The sequence below is a fragment of the Triturus cristatus genome, chromosome 9, assembly GCF_964204655.1.
Source record: "Triturus cristatus chromosome 9, aTriCri1.1, whole genome shotgun sequence".
Taxonomy (NCBI): Eukaryota; Metazoa; Chordata; class Amphibia; order Caudata; family Salamandridae; genus Triturus; species Triturus cristatus.
This window is the reverse complement of record NC_140592.1, coordinates 841206371-841223412: the sequence shown is the minus strand read 5'-3', so window position 1 is coordinate 841223412 and position 17042 is coordinate 841206371. Positions and strand designations below refer to the sequence as shown.

At 57.2% G+C, this 17042-nt stretch overlaps 1 long non-coding RNA gene across 1 annotated transcript in view; it reads right to left on the bottom strand.

Moving 5' to 3' along the window:
* Nucleotides 1–12099: 12099 nt before the first annotated feature.
* LOC146798926 (uncharacterized) overlaps nt 12100–17042 on the bottom strand; it is a 46164-nt gene continuing 41221 nt past the window's right edge. Inside the window, exon 4 of the long non-coding RNA XR_014968804.1 lies at nt 12100–12111. This is a non-coding gene — a long non-coding RNA (uncharacterized LOC146798926). The remainder of the gene's footprint in view (nt 12112–17042) is intronic.

Sequence of the window (17042 nt, the reverse complement as noted above, 5' to 3'; positions counted from 1 at the left end):
GCGAGTCACAAATAATCCCTGAGATGCCATTTAGTACTCCATGTCCAGCCATCCCTCTAGTTGCCGCCATATCTGCATCGGTCTCCTGTTTACATGGCAAGTGTGCACTGCAGTATCAAAAAAAGAAACAATAACCTCCCCCTACGCCGAAAGGCAGCATACACCCCTCCCACGCTATGACAACCCCAACTAGGCAGAGGCAAAGCATCACCCTCCCGTCCACTACAGCACATTACCCAGATTAAATTCAACACAACAAGCAACAAAAAGAAACAAGCATTGGCATAGCCAATAGGTCTCGCCTTTGGGGCCTTATAAGTGTTTAGCCAGAGCTATTGACTGACTCTATAGTGCTGTAGAGAAGCGTGGCTGCTGTGCAGCTTACTGAAAAGTTTTAATAAAAAAAAGTGTCAGAAGCATTTTTGTTACCTTCTATATGACCAAGAAGGCATTATGTACAACTGAACGACCATATTAAAAAAAGTATTTACAATACAAAATGTCCTCAGTTTTCTTTTGTTCTTGCAATGCTGGCAACTTGTTTCTGCCTATTCCAATGGTTGTTTGTTAAAGCTTTTTTTTGAGGGGGCATAAACAATCAGAGAGTGAAGGTTGGGAACTAGTACCTGTATTTTAACACTAGCAGCGGCCAGACGCTAGGGGAGAATCAACAGATGCCAGATTCCGAGAGCAGGCTGAGGTGGTGCTGAGGTGGTGGTGGTGGTGGTGACTGGTGCGGAGACGATGCTGAAGTGATGCTGAATGATACACAGGTCTTGCTGAGTGAGGCTGTGGTGGCGCCGAGTGAGGCTGTGGTGGCGCCGAGTGAGGCTGTGGTGGCGCCGAGTGAGGCTGTGGTGGCGCCGAGTGAGGCTGTGGTGGCGCCGAGTGAGGCTGTGGTGGCGCCGAGTGAGGCTGTGGTGGCGCCGAGTGAGGCTGTGGTGGCGCCGAGTGAGGCTGTGGTGGCGCCGAGTGAGGCTGTGGTGGCGCCGAGTGAGGCTGTGGTGGCGCCGAGTGAGGCTGTGGTGGCGCCGAGTGAGGCTGTGGTGGCGCCGAGTGAGGCTGTGGTGGCGCCGAGTGAGGCTGTGGTGGCGCCGAGTGAGGCTGTGGTGGCGCCGAGTGAGGCTGTGGTGGCGCCGAGTGAGGCTGTGGTGGCGCCGAGTGAGGCTGTGGTGGCGCCGAGTGAGGCTGTGGTGGCGCCGAGTGAGGCTGTGGTGGCGCCGAGTGAGGCTGTGGTGGCGCCGAGTGAGGCTGTGGTGGCGCCGAGTGAGGCTGTGGTGGCGCCGAGTGAGGCTGTGGTGGCGCCGAGTGAGGCTGTGGTGGCGCCGAGTGAGGCTGTGGTGGCGCCGAGTGAGGCTGTGGTGGCGCCGAGTGAGGCTGTGGTGGCGCCGAGTGAGGCTGTGGTGGCGCCGAGTGAGGCTGTGGTGGCGCCGAGTGAGGCTGTGGTGGCGCCGAGTGAGGCTGTGGTGGCGCCGAGTGAGGCTGTGGTGGCGCCGAGTGAGGCTGTGGTGGCGCCGAGTGAGGCTGTGGTGGCGCCGAGTGAGGCTGTGGTGGCGCCGAGTGAGGCTGTGGTGGCGCCGAGTGAGGCTGTGGTGGCGCCGAGTGAGGCTGTGGTGGCGCCGAGTGAGGCTGTGGTGGCGCCGAGTGAGGCTGTGGTGGCGCCGAGTGAGGCTGTGGTGGCGCCGAGTGAGGCTGTGGTGGCGCCGAGTGAGGCTGTGGTGGCGCCGAGTGAGGCTGTGGTGGCGCCGAGTGAGGCTGTGGTGGCGCCGAGTGAGGCTGTGGTGGCGCCGAGTGAGGCTGTGGTGGCGCCGAGTGAGGCTGTGGTGGCGCCGAGTGAGGCTGTGGTGGCGCCGAGTGAGGCTGTGGTGGCGCCGAGTGAGGCTGTGGTGGCGCCGAGTGAGGCTGTGGTGGCGCCGAGTGAGGCTGTGGTGGCGCCGAGTGAGGCTGTGGTGGCGCCGAGTGAGGCTGTGGTGGCGCCGAGTGAGGCTGTGGTGGCGCCGAGTGAGGCTGTGGTGGCGCCGAGTGAGGCTGTGGTGGCGCCGAGTGAGGCTGTGGTGGCGCCGAGTGAGGCTGTGGTGGCGCCGAGTGAGGCTGTGGTGGCGCCGAGTGAGGCTGTGGTGGCGCCGAGTGAGGCTGTGGTGGCGCCGAGTGAGGCTGTGGTGGCGCCGAGTGAGGCTGTGGTGGCGCCGAGTGAGGCTGTGGTGGCGCCGAGTGAGGCTGTGGTGGCGCCGAGTGAGGCTGTGGTGGCGCCGAGTGAGGCTGTGGTGGCGCCGAGTGAGGCTGTGGTGGCGCCGAGTGAGGCTGTGGTGGCGCCGAGTGAGGCTGTGGTGGCGCCGAGTGAGGCTGTGGTGGCGCCGAGTGAGGCTGTGGTGGCGCCGAGTGAGGCTGTGGTGGCGCCGAGTGAGGCTGTGGTGGCGCCGAGTGAGGCTGTGGTGGCGCCGAGTGAGGCTGTGGTGGCGCCGAGTGAGGCTGTGGTGGCGCCGAGTGAGGCTGTGGTGGCGCCGAGTGAGGCTGTGGTGGCGCCGAGTGAGGCTGTGGTGGCGCCGAGTGAGGCTGTGGTGGCGCCGAGTGAGGCTGTGGTGGCGCCGAGTGAGGCTGTGGTGGCGCCGAGTGAGGCTGTGGTGGCGCCGAGTGAGGCTGTGGTGGCGCCGAGTGAGGCTGTGGTGGCGCCGAGTGAGGCTGTGGTGGCGCCGAGTGAGGCTGTGGTGGCGCCGAGTGAGGCTGTGGTGGCGCCGAGTGAGGCTGTGGTGGCGCCGAGTGAGGCTGTGGTGGCGCCGAGTGAGGCTGTGGTGGCGCCGAGTGAGGCTGTGGTGGCGCCGAGTGAGGCTGTGGTGGCGCCGAGTGAGGCTGTGGTGGCGCCGAGTGAGGCTGTGGTGGCGCCGAGTGAGGCTGTGGTGGCGCCGAGTGAGGCTGTGGTGGCGCCGAGTGAGGCTGTGGTGGCGCCGAGTGAGGCTGTGGTGGCGCCGAGTGAGGCTGTGGTGGCGCCGAGTGAGGCTGTGGTGGCGCCGAGTGAGGCTGTGGTGGCGCCGAGTGAGGCTGTGGTGGCGCCGAGTGAGGCTGTGGTGGCGCCGAGTGAGGCTGTGGTGGCGCCGAGTGAGGCTGTGGTGGCGCCGAGTGAGGCTGTGGTGGCGCCGAGTGAGGCTGTGGTGGCGCCGAGTGAGGCTGTGGTGGCGCCGAGTGAGGCTGTGGTGGCGCCGAGTGAGGCTGTGGTGGCGCCGAGTGAGGCTGTGGTGGCGCCGAGTGAGGCTGTGGTGGCGCCGAGTGAGGCTGTGGTGGCGCCGAGTGAGGCTGTGGTGGCGCCGAGTGAGGCTGTGGTGGCGCCGAGTGAGGCTGTGGTGGCGCCGAGTGAGGCTGTGGTGGCGCCGAGTGAGGCTGTGGTGGCGCCGAGTGAGGCTGTGGTGGCGCCGAGTGAGGCTGTGGTGGCGCCGAGTGAGGCTGTGGTGGCGCCGAGTGAGGCTGTGGTGGCGCCGAGTGAGGCTGTGGTGGCGCCGAGTGAGGCTGTGGTGGCGCCGAGTGAGGCTGTGGTGGCGCCGAGTGAGGCTGTGGTGGCGCCGAGTGAGGCTGTGGTGGCGCCGAGTGAGGCTGTGGTGGCGCCGAGTGAGGCTGTGGTGGCGCCGAGTGAGGCTGTGGCGGCGCCGAGTGAGGCTGTGGCGGCGCCGAGTGAGGCTGTGGCGGCGCCGAGTGAGGCTGTGGCGGCGCCGAGTGAGGCTGTGGCGGCGCAGAGTGAGGCTGTGGCGGCGCAGAGTGAGGCTGTGGCGGCGCAGAGTGAGGCTGTGGCGGCGCAGAGTGAGGCTGTGGCGGCGCAGAGTGAGGCTGTGGCGGCGCAGAGTGAGGCTGTGGCGGCGCAGAGTTCATTACACTGTGCTTAAAAACTGTTGTGTAAGGGGAGCTGATTTCCGTGTGAAGCGCTATAATGCCCTTGATGCAATAATTATGCGGGACAAGCAAGCGGGTGTGGCCTAATGTAATGTAATCGGACAATATCAGGTGAAAGCACTAAGCCCGGGAGTGTTGTACGCGCGCTAAAAAGCACGCTGCAGCAGGGAGAGGGGAGGGGGCCTGTGCCGGTTTTCCTTGTGGGAGCGAGCAGCAAGGCGCGATAATTGCTAACATATGGCGCCGCTGCTCGGTCCCACAAGGGAATTGCCAAACGTGCACGCGTTGCCATTGAAAGCAATGCAACCTGTGCACGTTTTTGCCTGCAAAAGTGAAGCAATAGCTAAAGGTCTTTTTCCTATGCAGCGCATGCGAGACCTAAAAAGGGACTGGTCACAAAGTGAGTAACACACAGGGGCGGATGTTACCAGACAGAACAATGTTTACAGTTTTTGCTGTCATGCCATCTTATACGGCTCATCCGCTGCTTGTAATTCCCACTATAAAGTTGCACATCTATCAATCAATCAAGCATTTATATATAGCGCACTACTCACCCAGAGGGTCTCAAGGCGCTGGGGGAGGGGGGGTCCGCTACTGATCGAACAGCCAGGTCTTGAGCTGCTTCCTGAAGGCGAGGTGGTCCTGGGTCAGGCGGAGGTGGGTCGGGAGGGAGTTCCATGTCTTGGCGGCGAGGTAGGAGAAGGACCGTCCCCCTGTGGTGGCTCTTCGGATGCGGGGGACGGCGGCAAGGGCGTGGCCGGTCGATCGAAGCTGGCGATTGGGTGCGTAGAAGTTGAGGCGGCTGTTGAGGTATCCTGGGCCTTGGTTGTGTAGGGCTTTGTGTGCGTGGGTGAGGAGTCGGAAGGTGATCCTCTTGTTGACCGGGAGCCAGTGCAGGTCTCTCAGGTGTCCGGAGATGTGGCCGCGACGGGGGATGTCCAGGATGAGTCGTGCTGAGGCGTTCTGGATCCGCTGGAGTCTCTTCTGGAGTTTGGCGGTGGTTCCGGCGTAGAGGGCGTTGCCGTAGTCCAGACGGCTGGTGACGAGGGCCTGGGTGACCGTCTTCCTGGTCTCGGTGGGGATCCACCGGAAGATCTTACGTAGCATGCGCAGGATGTTGAAGCACGACGAGGAGACGGCGTTGACTTGTCTGGTCATGGAGAGGGAGGAGTCCAGGATGAAGCCCAGGTTGCGTGCGTGGTCTGTTGGTTTGGGTGCGCTGCCTAGGGCGGGGGGCCACCACGAGTCGTCCCAGGCGGAGGGTGAGGATCCCAGGATGAGGACTTCAGTCTTGTCCGAGTTCAGTTTCAGGCGGCTGTTCCTCATCCATTCGGCTACCTCTTTCATCCCTTCGTGAAGGTTGGCTCTGGCGGTGGCGGGGTCGTTGGTGAGGGAGAGAATCAGCTGGGTGTCGTCGGCGTAGGAGATGATGTTGAGGTTGTGCTGGCGTGCGATGTCTGCGAGAGGGCTCATGTAGATGTTGAAGAGGGTAGGACTGAGCGAGGAGCCTTGAGGAACACCACAGATGACTTCGGTGGCTTCAGATCTGAACGGGGGGAGGCGTACTCTCTGTGTCCTTCCTGCGAGGAAGGAGGTGATCCACTCCAATGCCTTTCCCTGTATTCCGACGTTGCTGAGACACTGCACTAGTGTACGGTGGCAGACAGTGTCGAAGGCCGCGGAGAGGTCTAGGAGGATGAGGGCTGCGGTTTCTCCGTTGTCAAGCAGTGCTCGGATGTCATCGGTGACTGCGATCAGGGCGGTCTCGGTGCTGTGGTTGGCCTGGAAGCCAGAATGCGAGAGGTCGAGGGAACCGTTGGTCTCGAGGAAGGTGGCCAGCTGTTTGTTGACGGTCTTCTCGATGACCTTTGCAGGAAAAGGGAGCAGAGAGATGGGGCGGTAGTTCTTGAGGTCGGAGGGGTCGGCTGATGGCTTCTTTAGTAGAGCTGTGAGTTCGGCGTGCTTCCAGCTCTCCGGGAAGGTGGCGGTGTCGAAGGAGGAGTTGATGATGTCCCGCAGGTGGGGTGCGATGACCGCGTCGGCCTTGTTGAAGACGTGGTGAGGGCAGGGGTCGGTAGGGGATCCGGAGTGGATGGAGTTCATCGTGCGGGCGGTGTCTTCGGTGCTGATCGGGGTCCAGGCACGGAGGGTGGTGGTGGGGGGCGGTGTTTCAGTCGTGGCGTGCATCTGTTGAGTGCTGAAGCTGTTGTGTATATCAGCGATCTTGTTGTGGAAGTAGGAGGCGAGGGAGTTGCAGAGGTCTTGCGAAGGGGTGATGTCGTTTCCGGCGTTGGGGTTGGAGAGCTCTTTGACGATGGTGAAGAGTTCCTTGCTGTTGTGTGCGTTGTTGTCCAGTCGTTCCTTGAATGCGGTTTTCTTGGTGGTGTGGATGAGTTGGTGGTGTTTTCGGGTGGCGAGCTTGAGGGCAGTCATGTTGTCCGGTGTTAGGTCTCTGCGCCATGTTCTCTCGAGGGCTCGGCAGTTCTTCTTGGAGCTCTTGAGTTCGTTGGTGAACCATGGGGCTTTCTTGCTAGCGGGTCTGCTAGGCGGGGTCTTCAGAGGGGCGAGGTCGTCTGCGCAGTTGCTGATCCACTTCGCGAGGTTGATGGCCGCCTGGCTTGGGTTTGTTGCGCTGGTGGGAGGGTTCATGCTCAGGGAGGTCGCGAGCTGTTCGGCTGTGATCTTGTTCCAGCTTCTGCGTGCAGCCTGTTGCTGGTGGTGGTGGACCGTGGTCCTTCTGAAGCTGAAGTGGACGCAGCTGTGGTCCGTCCAGTGGAGTCCGGTGGCATGGCTGAAGGCGACGTCCTTGCTAGATGAGAAGACTGGGTCGAGTTTGTGACCGGCGTAGTGGGTGGGGGTGGTGACCAGCTGCTTGAGTCCCAGGTTTGCGAGGTTGTCCAGCAGGGTGGTGGTGTTGCGGTCGTTGTTGTTCTCTAGGTGGAAGTTGAGGTCCCCGAGGAGGATGTAGTCAGCGGAGGGGAGGGCGTGCGGGCTGATGAAGTCGGCGATGTCTTCGCTGAATTGTGTACGTGGTCCCGGGGGTCTGTAGATGAGGGTGCCTCTGAGGGTGGTCTTGGGGTTGATGTGGACCTGGAAGTGCAGGTGCTCGGCGGGTGCGAGGGTGTCATCGGTGTTGGTCGTGATGCGGATGGTGTTCCTGTGGACGATGGCGATGCCTCCTCCAGTCTGGTTGACGCGGTCCCTCCGGATGATCTTGTAGCCGTCTGGGATGGCGATGTCGGGCGCTGAAGAGGCGTTCATCCAGGTTTCCGTGAGGAAGGCGACGTCTGGTGAGGTTGTGTCGAGCAGGTTCCAGAGCTCGATGGCGTGTCTGTGGATGGAGCGGGTGTTGAGCAGGATGCATTTCAGGTGGCTGCTGCTGTTGCTCGTCTTGGTCGGTGCTGGTCCGGATGCAGGTGAACTTGCAGGCGTTGCAGCAGAAGGGTCCGTGGGTGTGTTTCGGGGTGGCTTGGAAGCATCCCGGGAATCGGCCGGCATTGAGTGCGTTGAGGGTGGCGGTGTCGTACGTCCGGCGGGTGGGTTGGGGTCTGCGGGGGCCAGGGGTCCTGGCGCTAGGCGCGGTCCGGCCGCGGACGGGCGCAGACGGGCTTACCTTCGGCGCTCAATCGGCGCGCCCGCTGCGCGTCAACGCTGTGCGTGCGCACGGTCGCCATTTATGGCGAAGTGCAGGGAGGGAGGAGCAGCTGGGAGGCGGGAGCGGGGAGGAAGGGGGCGTGTCCACACTCCCGGCGGCGGGGAGCGGGGTGGGTGGGTGCAGGGGACAGCAGCACAGGGGGGGGGGCAACAGTACTGGCACAGCAAAAGAGGTACAATACAATTAAAATACAGCACAAGGACCGAACGAAGCAACAGGAAGACGGGGTTGCGGGAGCTGCGAGCGGCGGCTGGGGGGCGTGGCCCGAGGGCGGGAGGGCTCCGGAAGGCTCAGGAAGGCTGAGGGCAGCGGCAGGCAGGCGGGGGGCACACGCGACAGCTGGTGGCCGTGCGGCGCGGGGGTGTCCTAAGAGTAGGTCACACTCACCTGCGCTGCACGGTCGCCATTTATGGCCAAGTGCAGGGAGGGAGGAGCAGCTGGGAGGCGGGAGCGGGGAGGAAGGGGGCGTGTCCACACTCCCGGCGGCAGGAAGCGGGGAGCGGGGTGGGTGGGTGCAGGGGACAGCAGCACAGGGGGGGGGCAACAGTACTGGCACTGCAAAAGAGGTACAATACAATTAAAATACAGCACAAGGACCGAACGAAGCAACAGGAAGACGGGGATGCGGGAGCTGCGAGCGGCGGCGGGGGGGCGTGGCCCGAGGGCGGGAGGGCTCCGGAAGGCTCAGGAAGGCTGAGGGCAGCGGCAGGCAGGCGGGGGGCACACGCGACAGCTGGTGGCCGTGCGGCGCGGGGGTGTCCTAAGAGTAGGTCACACTCACCTGCGCTGCGCGGTCGCCATTTATGGCCAAGTGCAGGGAGGGAGGAGCAGCTGGGAGCGGGGAGGAAGGGGGCGTGTCCACACTCCCGGCGGCGGGAAGCAGGGGGTGGGTGGGTGCAGGGGACAGCAGCACGGGGGGGGGCAACAGTACTGGCACAGCAAAAGAGGTACAATACAATTAAAATACAGCACAAGGACCGAACGAAGCAACAGGAAGACGGGGATGCGGGAGCTGCGAGCGGCGGCGGGGGGGCGTGGCCCGAGGGCGGGAGGGCTCCGGAAGGCTCAGGAAGGCTGAGGGCAGCGGCAGGCAGGCGGGGGGCACACGCGACAGCTGGTGGCCGTGCGGCACGGGGGTGTCCTAAGAGTAGGTCACACTCACCTGCGCTGCACGGTCGCCATTTATGGCCAAATGCAGGGAGGGAGGAGCAGCTGGGAGGCGGGAGCGGGGAGGAAGGGGGCGTGTCCACACTCCCGGCGGCGGGAAGCGGGGAGCGGGGTGGGTGGGTGGGTGCAGGGGACAGCAGCACAGGGGGTGGCAACAGTACTGGCACAGCAAAAGAAGTACAATACAATTAAAATACAGCACAAGGACCGAACGAAGCAACAGGAAGACGGGGATGCAGGAGCTGCGAGCGGCGGCGGGGGGGGCGTGGCCCGAGGGCGGGAGGGCTCCGGAAGGCTCAGGAAGGCTGAGGGCAGCGGCAGGCAGGGGGCACACGCGACAGCTGGTGGCCGTGCGGCGCGGGGGTGTCCTAAGAGTACATCTACATTCCGTACTCTTCTTGCGCTGTTGGCAGACAATAATAGGGGAGTGGCCGAGTTGTACTATTTGGCCACCTTTAAGGCTGGATGGCTCAGGGTAAAGCTCTCCACCGAACACCACTTAGTTTTCCTCTCTGCAGCTGCTCACTTTATGGCTCCCAGCCCTTATCGCTCGGGTGTGGTGCACTTTGCCTTCTCAAGCCCCGGGGCACGGTCGCAGTACTGTTTTTTTTCCTTCAGTCACTCCCGGTGCCGGGTGAGCCTGATCTGCGGCTGATAATGCGGGCTGGGGGGTGGGTGGCCACTCACCAATGTGCTTCTTCTGTGACGGCCACCAACTTTCACACCAGTGCAGGGAAGGCCTCAGGACGCTCACGCCTTTAGTCGGGCAGACTGAGCCCACGCCCCAAGCTCCGCGTCTGTATCCGGCCCCGAGCTCACTCCGCAGTCCGGCTGATGCGGGCACCCATCGGCTGCCAATTATTTTATTCCGGCAGGGGCCAGGCTAGTCCAAAACCGTCCCCGCCACGTCAGGAACTCCAACACCCGGGGATCGGATGCACCCTCAGCCTCCAGGCCGGTAAGCCTTGCCACCACCAGACCAGCGTCGGCAGCAGCCGCGGCACCATTTCAGTCCGCAGAGGCACAATTGGTGAGCACTTCCCTCGCAGATTGGGTTTTTACTGTAATGCCAAGCAGCAGATTTGGCAGGCTCCTGCAGGATAGCGTAGACAGTCACGGGAGCTTGTTAACTATACAGCCATCATGCGAACAGGAAAGATTTTAATTAGCCCAGAAGGACTAAATTATAATAAAATACCAGTCCTTTTAACGGATTCTGAAGGTTCAATTGAGGTCGCTTATTGTTATACCTTATAAATCAACAAATTGCTCAAGCAGATCTGTTGGACTTTATACACTTCTATGTTCTACTGTGCATAATTCAGAAGCAGCAGTGGTTAATACCTGCCCATCTTTCTTTTCTCTACAGGGACAAAAACTACCTTTGTAAACAAATGAAGACTATCAAGGAGCCCACTCCCGAAACATGTTTCACTAAACACAGAAGACTTTGTCAAGCTAGACTGAGCCTGTACAATGCCACAAAAAAGACTTGCTGAGGATGTTGTGGGTGTGTGTATATATATATATATATATATATATATACATACATATATACACACACACACACTATATATATATATATATATATATATATATATATATATATATATATATATATATATATATATATATATATATATATACATACATACATACATACATACATACATACATACATACACACACACACATATGGAAAACGTGTGAGCCGGTGGCGGGATCTCCAACAAAAGAAAAAAGCTTTGGGTCTATCAAGATCCATCTTCAATCACCCTAGCAAAGTGTAAAACTTTAAAACCAACAACTAACATCCTGCATGGGAAAACAGATAAGTTTCCCCGATCAGCATTACCTTCAGATGGCAAGAAAAGCTATCCTACACCGACTCCTTGAACAGGCCTTCAACATTTTTGCTATTCCTAAGGAAAAGAACAATCGTCCTAGATAAAAAAACAACAACTTTCCAATGCTTCCAGAGAGAGTGCTAGAATGGGAAAGAGCCTCCAAACGAAGAAGCAAGAGAGCAGCAGACTCGAATAAAATCCAAGAAATCAAGGCAGAAGTGATAAGACCTCTATAATTGGACAGTGGAGTGAAAGACAAAGAACTAGCAGGAAGAGAGTATCTGAATGTACACAATAGTGATGCATGGAATCACTAGGATTCTAAAAAGCACATGGTTAATATCAATCAAGGTGGGAAGCAGAGATTAAGACTTGTGTGACCAAGGTGGACCAATCCTTTAGTTACTGGAAAAAGGTTGAAACGTGCAGATATAATAATTTGTCCCCGGAACAGTGGTGTTATGAATTTTACCACAGTAATAGATTTTTATTCTGTCATCAGGAGGGAGGTGGGCTACAAGAAAGAAGAGGTGATCCTGCCAAGGAAACGGTCATATTTCAAGTAAACTTAAGCAGGAGCCAGGGCATGAGATGTTACGACCTGCTCAGAAAGACAGCAGAAGCTTTCTATAAAACAAGACTTGTCCTATGCATGAAACCACATAAAATGTTTAACGGCCATGCTTAGGTGTGATATATACTTCTTACAGGAAATGCCTCTGCCAAGGGCTGATCCAAATGAGCCATTACATGATAGATGGTGTTATTTGCCAACCTTTTTGATGTGTTTAACAGGTCTGCAGGAGAACAGGCTGGAAGGAATGTGGGAAGCCATCGAACATCCGACAGGAAAGAGCATAAATAACCAAACGTATCAATCAATCAACATATCAGATAATATACAGCTGGCCAGAGAGATTGCTCTGGCAATATGCTCCAAAATAGTCCCACTGGAAAGCCTTACAGAAACAAAGTATCAGCAAAACAAGTTTTAATAGCACTTCTGCGAACTGTTAAGGTGCAGTCACCGGCATTGTGACTGAAGAAGATCTAGTCCTCTTTCAGGGTAAAACGTTTACTTACAGCACACAGAATACTGGCAAACTCTTACAGAAAACATGCAGACAATTGGTAGCATATTTAGCCAGTGACTGTAAAGATCGCACATGACCAAAACGACTATGGATGCTCAATATTCTGGAACAAGATCTCGTGTGAGATCCTATAGAGGACATGGGGATTCTAATCGAGAGAAGGGCGGGCAGGCAGGTTCGGCTGGGTTTGACCAAACATATGTAGTTTATTGGGGGGTATGAGGGGGCATGGTCTGGGTTTAGAGATGGTGAGGATATTTTAATTTTGGTAGGGAACGGGGTAAGTGGAAGATTACATCAGGGGCTGCAAATTTTACAAGGCTGCAATGCGAGTCTTATTTGCTCTTTAAAACGTCAATAAACTTTTATATTGAAACATGAAATATTTTTAAACAACATCATGCACCACGCATTTTGTGAGACAAATAAATAAAAATATACTTACTGTCTTTCACTGCTGCTTTTTTACCTAGAAAATAAACAGTAAGACCATTACTGTAGCTCAACGCAGTGTAAAACTCACCATGATGCTCTTCCTTTCCATATTACAATGTGTTACCACATGTACAATATTTAAGAAACTTCAAACTAAAAGATGCAACGAGGAGGTGGATGACCCTAATTTAATGAAGTTGATCAAATATTAACATGCATTAAACAATAACCTTTTCTGTGTTGCATACATTTGCGTCATCATACAGACATCCCTCCCACCACCTGTAGCACAAACTGGATGACACCTCGCAAGAAAATTAAAAATATTTAGACTGGCTTTCTCCTCCCGTGCTCTCAACCTATAGATCAGTTCAACCTTTATTTAAGACCAACCCTTTCTTCCGGATATTCAGGAAATGGCGCACAACCACAATCCTTCTACATCAGACTCTTTTTTAATCCACCCACAACCCACTCCACCGTCAGAACTTATATGTGTGCATTGCTTCCTTTGATCATGGTAGCTCTATAGCCAACACACGCTTGAAGGTGTTGCTTGTTCTGTGTTATGCAGTCCTGGGGCCTTGAAGTGCAGTATATTAATACCCTCCAAAAATATTAATTAAAACAAGCAATACAATCTGCAGTGACATTTAAACAGTACTATGTATGTTCAAGTCCTCTGCATCTGGCCGTTAGTATTTTTAGGTAATAAGTAAGTAACACACAACTTTGGTAGCCATTGTTGGAAAGTGGCAATGTTTAGTAACACCATGGTGGTTAATATAAAACAAAACTGCAAACACCCTGAAAATAAAAGGCAAATGAAGCACAACATTCTGGCTGCTCTTTGAGTACCTCAAACAGTAAGGATAAGTTACTTACCTGTAATCCTAGTTCTCTTACAGGGATATCCTCATCAAAGTCATAAGCACTGAAGATTCCCGCCCATGTGCAGGGACCTCGGAAATAAGGAGGCCACCCACCCCCGGGCCGCAGGGAGCCCCTGAACCCAGCCGAGCAAGGGGAGGCTCCCCGGGTAGGATGGAACCCTGTCCTGGGCCTTTGGCGGGGCAGCAGGCTGGGGGATGGGGTCCATGGCTGGAGCACACGAGCAGGAGCCCGGTGGGCCCCTGGACCCAGCCTGGGCTCCCGGGCCTGGAGGCGAAGGGGAAGCCTCCCCGGACATGCGGGACCTCATTCGAGCACCCTGCCACGCGGCAGGACTGAGGACGTAGCCTGGGTTGGGGAGGCCGCCCTCCACATGCCCCTGGACCCAGCCAAGCAGGGGGAGGCCCGCCGGACCCCATCTGGGGCAGCATCCTGGCCCGTCCAGCTGCGGACCGCTAGGCCGAGAGGGGTCAGAGAGTACCCTGTCCCTATTAACCCGGAGGCAGGCTACCCCGCTTTCTGGTAACCTGTGCGCACCGCAAGACGGGAAGGTCCGCAGGCGCTCTCAGGGCCCGGACGCCTGGCGGTGAGTACTGCCAAGGGACCGATGGAGCCTGTCCCGGGCACTTTGCCACACAGCGGGCCGGGGCAGGGAGCCCCAGACACCTAGGAGGTGTTGTCCGGTCCTAGCCCATCTGGTCCCCGGTAGAGAACTGCCAGCCCGGGAGGGGTGTTCCCAGCACACCCTGCCCCTACTAACCCAGAGGAAGGCTACCCCCCTTTCTGGTAACCTGCGCACTCAGTGACGGAGGGGACCCCAGGCGCGAACGCGCCTGACCTCCTGGAGCCCTGGCTGGGATCCGGGAGGCAAATAAGCCTTCCAGGCCAGCCCGGCCATCTGGTCGCCCCATTGGAAATCATTGCGCGTGACCAGATGGCCGAGGGGAGAGGTGCGACCATATGGCCGGGACCGAAAAAAGCTCACATCTGCCCACCCAGAGTCTTTGCGGTAGGGTTCCCGCCTGCCCACACAGGGCTCGGGGTTCCGCTACCCGGGGGCTCGGGGACCCCGGCTGGGACTCAAGCCCGGGGAAGGACCACCGGAGCTCTCTGGTCCGGACGAGGACTGCCCGGGAACCATGGAGCCCGCCCCGGGCACTTTGCCACGCTGTGGGCCGGAGGAAGGAGCCCCGGATGCCTAGGGAGGTGTTGACCGGACATATCCCATCTGGTCCTCGGCAGAGAACCGCCAGCCCGGGAGGGGTGTCCAGGCATACCTTGCCCCTAGTAATCCGGAGGAAGGCTACCCCTCTTGCTGGGAACCCGTGCGCACTGTGAGGCTCAGGGTACCCTAGGCGTGAACATGCCCGACCTCCTGGAGCCCTGGCTGGGATCCGGGAGGTAAATGAGCCCTCATTGGAACTTCCAGGCCGGCCCGGCCATCTGGTCGCCCCATTGGAAAGCATTGCGCACGACCAGATGGCCGGGACTGAAATAACACCAATCTGCCTGCCCTGAGCCTTCGCGGGAGGGCTCCCGCCTGCCCTTGCAGGGCTCGGGGCTGCAGGGCTCGGAGACCCCATTCTTGGCCTCAGGCATGGGGAGGCCCGCAGGCGCTCCTGGGGCCGAGCCGCCGGGGGGAGGACTGCTCGGGACCCATGGATCCTTGCAGGTCTCCGGGGCTCCGCACCAGGGACCCTTGTTCCTGGCAGATGGACAATTGGCAGGCCGCAGGCTCCCAAACACCAGGCCCTGACCAAAACCCAGGCCGGTCCCTGCTTCTCAACCTAGCCAGGCCGGGGAGATCAGGGAGCTTGCCCAGACACCAGGAACCCCTGTCCCAGGCACACGGACCCTCAGGATGTGCGCTCGTTTTCCACACATTTTTTTCCAAAATTCTGCGTAGTGGCGCTACGCCAACTACGCCCAGCCCCAGTTCTGAGGACTGCCCTATTGAGATGAAAGACCAAGTAGGGCTCTTTAGAACAGAGTGCCTGTATCTCATTCACCCTACGAGCTGAGGTGATAGCTACCAAGAAAGCTACCTTCCACTTAAGGTGTTGTAAGGTTGCTTTGTGGATAGGCTCAAAGGGTGGACCCATCAATTTTGACAGTACCAAGTTCAGCTCCCAAGGAGGTGGAGGAGGTCGGACCGGAGGGTAGACCTTCTTGAGACCCTGCAGAAAATCCTTCACCACCTGTAGCTGAAAGAACGAGGGTTGAGAAGGAGAACGCCTGTACGCCGTAATGGCAGCCAGGTGTACCTTAATCAATGAGAATTTCAAACCTGCTCTGGCTAGGTGAAGCAGATAGGGCAAAACTACCTCCTTCTGCCCCTTGGTGGGATTACAATTATTTTGCATACACCAAATGAAAACGTTTCCATTTCCAGGCATAAGAATGTCTTGTAGAAGGTCTCCTTGCCTCCTTCAATATGGTCATGCAGTCCTGGGGAAGACCTAAATGCCCATACTGGAGGACCTCAGGAGCCATGCTGCCAAGCTCAGTGACACAAGGTTGGGGTGATGAATCCTCCCGTTCATCTTGGATAGCAGGTCCGGTCTACACGGCAGCCTCTTGTGTGGGCAGACTGACAGATGTAGAAGGTCCGGGTACCACCAATACCTCAGCCAGTCCGGAGCAAATCAGTATCATTGTGGTGCCCGACAGATAGCTTAGTCACCACCTTCGGGATAAGAGGCAGGGGTATAAAGGCGTACACAAATGTCCCTGACCAGCTGATCAAAAGGGCATTCCCCTTCGATCCTGGTTGGTAGAACCTTGAGGCGAAGTCTCGGCATTTTGTGTTTTCATCGTCCGCAAACAGGTCTATGGTTGGATGGCCCCAAGCTTGGAAGATGCCGTCGACCACCTTGTCGTTGAGGACCCAGTCCTGCTGTTAATCGAAGTGATGGCTGAGGGCATCCGCCTGAGAATTCTGATCTCCCGGCAGGGGAACTGCTGTGATGGATAGCTTACTCGCCAGAAGACAGTCTCAAAGGGTCTGTGCCTCCAAAGATAGAGTCCTCGAACAAGTTCCTCCCGGTTAGTTCAGGTAGTACATGGTGGTGGTATTGTCCGTCTGTACTAGGATGGAACTCGCCTGAATCGAAGGGAGGAAAGCCTTGAGAGCCAGATGAACAGCCCTTAGCTCCAGCATGTTTAAGTGGTACAATTGCTCCCTTGAGGACCATAGGCCTTGTGTCTGGAGAGACCCCATGTGGGCTCTCCATCCTTGCAGGGATGAGTCTGTGATCAGAGTCTGAGAGGGAGGAGTTTGATGGAACTGTACTCCTACCCTCAGGTTGTGCTTCTTCATCCACCACGGAATGGATGCTTTGACTGCGCGTGATAGACACATTTTGTCTTCCCAGCTAGAAGATAGTTGATCCCAATTGTCCTCTAGATCCTGCTGTAGAGGACGCATTTTCAATCTGGCATTGGGCACCAGAACCATGCAGGATGCCATCGATCCTAGCAGGGAGGCGATCTGATGCACAGAAGACAGACCGCTCTTCAAAATCTGTCTGCCTTTCTGAATGATAGATAATTGACTCTCCTCCAGAGGTAACACTTTTCCTCGCTCTGAGTCTATCAGCGCCCCCAGGTAGTGGATTGTTTGAGTGGGTTGCTGCGTCGACTTCTCGAAGTTCACGTGTAGGCCCAGTTTTTGACAAAACCCTTTGGCACTGCTGGAAATGGTTCATCACACTCTGGGGAGAGGGGCCTTTCAGCAATCAATCGTCCAGATAAGGGTAGACGAAGATGTCTCTGCGTTGCAGAGCAGCTGCCACTACTGCCATACGCTTCGTTAACACCAGGGGAGCTGATTTCAGCCCGAAGGGCAGCTCTTTGAACTGATAGTGGGATGTTACGACTATGAATCGTAGATATTGCCGGTGATGCAGATTTATCGCTATATGAAAATAGGCATCTTGCAGATCCAGCAAACACATCCAATCCCCTTTGCGGAGGTGAGGATATATTTGATAGAGAGCCAACATGCAAACATTTTCTCATTTGAAGGACTTGAGTGCTTGCAGATCCAGAATGGGTCTGTATTCCAACTTTTGA